The 3,077-nt window shown below is 51.9% G+C and overlaps 1 protein-coding gene across 7 annotated transcripts in view; it reads right to left on the bottom strand.

The window, feature by feature from the left end:
- The window catches only part of DLGAP4 (DLG associated protein 4), a 180,885-nt gene that overhangs the window by 64,408 nt on the left and 113,400 nt on the right, over window positions 1–3,077 (bottom strand). The window contains exon 1 of one of the 7 annotated variants that reach the window (XM_019513060.1): window positions 60–199. The exons of the other annotated variants lie outside the window; for them this stretch is intronic. The gene's annotated coding sequence lies outside the window, so the exon portion shown is untranslated. Of the gene's footprint in view, window positions 1–59; window positions 200–3,077 lie in introns of those variants that run through there. 7 annotated transcript variants of the gene reach the window in all.

Genomic DNA, 3,077 nt, shown 5'->3' with positions numbered 1-3,077 from the left:
CCCGCCCCGCCCCGCGAGCCCGAGCCCCGGCCCCGGCCCTAGGCAGGGGCACCGCTTACCTCGCTTTGCGGCCTGCTGCAAACGCCCTCCCGAGCCCCGGCCGGAAAGCGCCACTGTGGGGGGGCGGCCTTAAAGTGGAGGGGCCAAGTGGGGTGAGGAGCCGCCCGGGGCCTCAACGGAGAGGCGATTGGGCAAGAATCCCCAACTCCCTCACCACTGACTGGATGCGAAGGCTGCCTGTTATGCGGCTTAGACCCTCACCACTGATTGGTGGAGGGGCGGGGCCACATGACAGGCAGCCCACGCAGCCAATTCCCGGGGAGAGGCGGGGTAGTAGCTATCTGGTACCCTGGGAGCGGGCGAGCACTGTCCCTTCTCGCTTTCCCTTCACACGCGTTTTTGTGGCGGCGGCTTGTCCTACAGCCCGGGCTCCGGACAAGGAAACGATGTCCCGAGACCCCGCCCGGCGGCTGGACTTCGCCACCGAGGCTCCCCGGAACTCCTGGTCCTAGGCACCTTTCTGAATCTCGAGGAAAGTCTCTTCTACATCCTTTTGTCCCCTGCCTGTGGGGAGCGGCCTGTCCGCGGCTCTTTTTCTAGTCCGTGAATGTCCCTGCACCCACATCAGTCACCTCGAGTGTAATGACCTAGTTCAGTACTCCACGTCTCAACCTGGTTCTCAGCCTTTTCACACACAAGGCACCCCTTAGACATCGCCTGAGCTTTCACGTGTTTTTCTGACTAGAAAAATATCAGTGCAATTCTTCTGGTGCAAAAAACTCAGGAAGACCCCAGCAGAGCAGCTGACCTTTCTGACACAGTGGATTCCTACTCAAGATCTCTGGGATTATCTGGTGGGTCCCGTGTAGGTGGTTCCTCACCTCACGGTGCTCATATTCTGTGACCCCCTTCAGACTCCCTCTCGAGCCACACTTGGCAAGCACAGCACAGCGCTAACTTGTGTGGCTGTTGCAGCTGAATGCTTCCTCTGACTCACTGAATCCTCCTGCTGCCCAAGAAATACATTGTCCAAATGATCAGTATTGTGGGTAGCCCTAGAATTTCCCACCCCATTTTTAAAGAGTTTCTGTAGTATAATTATTTAATTGCCCAGAATGTATTTGAGAAAGATACGGCACAGTCATGGAAATACTTATCATTTCTTTCTCCAAAACAAATACTTTATACCACTTTGCTCTCTTGCACTCTTGGGCCCCAGAATAATTTTATATAGACTCATCTGTAAAACCAACTTATCTTGTTCCTTCCCCACAACCTTGCTCCTGCTATCAAGTTCTGGGCCATGATTTCAGATGCACAATCATACAGGACTAACAGGAGAGCTAGGAAGTCACTTCCCCATCAGCACACAATAGCCGCCTTTTTTTAGTTTTGGGGGAGAGGCAATGTGAAAATGTTCAAGGATTGAAGCCTGCCTCCACTTCACTCCTTGTGCACATTCAAGACATTTCTGAGGAAGGCAGCAAGCTGCTTTTAATCAGCTGGCGTGATAAGGGAATTTAGAAGGCCACATTAAATATTTAAGAGGCTTTAAATGTCTGTAGCTGATGGCAATAGGGATTTAGGGTGCATTTTTTTACTCTATTAAAAACAAAATTTTGTAAACCACTGTTTTCTGTGACTGATACCAAGATGCTTTGACACCCTAGCCTCATAAACATGGGCAATCTTTAGGTACTAACTCCATGCACAATTTTCAGTCCTGCAAAACAAGAGCAACACATATTCTCCCTTGGAAGGTCCTAGTCAAATGGTTTGAAGTGGGTTCTTCAGCCAGAAACACAACTGATAACATTCTTTGCTGGGGGAGGAAGACTAGCATCCCTCTCCTGTTACACTCCTTCAAGTGCAGTAGCAGGTCTGGACCACAGAATTTTAAATGCATGTGCAGGGCCAACACGTGGGAGGTGCACATGGGTGCTCGTGCACCCCTTGAGCGTGGTGGTACACCCCCTACAAAAAGGTGCTGCTGATGCTGCCAGTGGCATTTGCATGTGGTGTGCAATTCCCACTGGCCACCGTGGACACTGCCGGTGGTGACTACGGGTGATCACCGACCTTTGGTCAGCACTCGTCACCCATCCTGCCCTCCTCCTGCTGCTGACAGCACCAGCAGCATCTGCAGGCGCTCCCCTGCTTACCACCACTGCGCTCCCACCGCTGCCATGCCCCCGCCCAGCCACCGGAGGGGGGGGGCACGAGTCATTCATGTGCATGTGTTTACCCTTTGTGCACTACTGCTCCCCCCATTTGAACTCACTACTGGTCAAAAGACAAGGAAATAATGATGTGCTGCTCCTATGAGTTTTGACCTTTCCTTTCCCTCTCTCTTTGTATTTAGCAGGTTTGCTAAGTTTTAAGAAATGGTACATAAGTGAACTATAAAAGTTAGGGCAAGTTTGGACCTGTCCTGAAGTTACTTTCTCCTGCCAGGGACAAGGCTTCTCACATTAGGAGGAAGTGTATTTTACCATCACTGACCAGGAATTTCTTAATGGACATTAAACAATAATAGAATCATAGAAAATTTGGGTTGGAAGGAACCTCAGGAGGTCATTTTGTCCTACCCCTGCTCGAAGGAGGACCATCCCCAACTAGATCATTCCAGGCAGGGCTTTGTCAAGCCAGAGTCCAGAAAGGTGATACCCCCCCTCTACGCGACATTGGTCCGGCCTCAACTGGAGTACTGCGTCCAGTTCTACGCACCTCACTTTAGAAGGATGTGGCCTGCCTTGAGGGTTCAGAGGAGGGCCACCCGCTTGGTTGGAGGGCAACAGGGCAGGCCCTATGAGGAGAGGCTGACAGACCTGAACCTGTCAGACTCAGCAAGTGGAGGCTGAGCGGGGATTTGGTGGCTGCCTACAAACTCGTTAGGGGAGATCAGCAGCAAATAGGAAGGGTCCTATTCCCCCCAGCAGCACCGGGGGTGATGAGGAACAATGGCCAGAAGCTGCTGGAGAATAGGTTCAGGTTAGAGATTAGGGGGCACCATTTCACTGTTAGGGTGGCTAGGATCTGGAACCAACTTCCTAGGGAACTGGTCCTCGCTCCTACCT

Source organism: Gavialis gangeticus, unplaced genomic scaffold, assembly GCF_001723915.1.
Source record: "Gavialis gangeticus isolate Ggan-Ray unplaced genomic scaffold, GavGan_comp1, whole genome shotgun sequence".
In the NCBI taxonomy this organism is placed as follows: domain Eukaryota; kingdom Metazoa; phylum Chordata; order Crocodylia; family Gavialidae; genus Gavialis; species Gavialis gangeticus.
The sequence above is the reverse complement of the archived record's forward strand: the minus strand, read 5'-3'. Positions and strand labels throughout refer to the sequence as shown.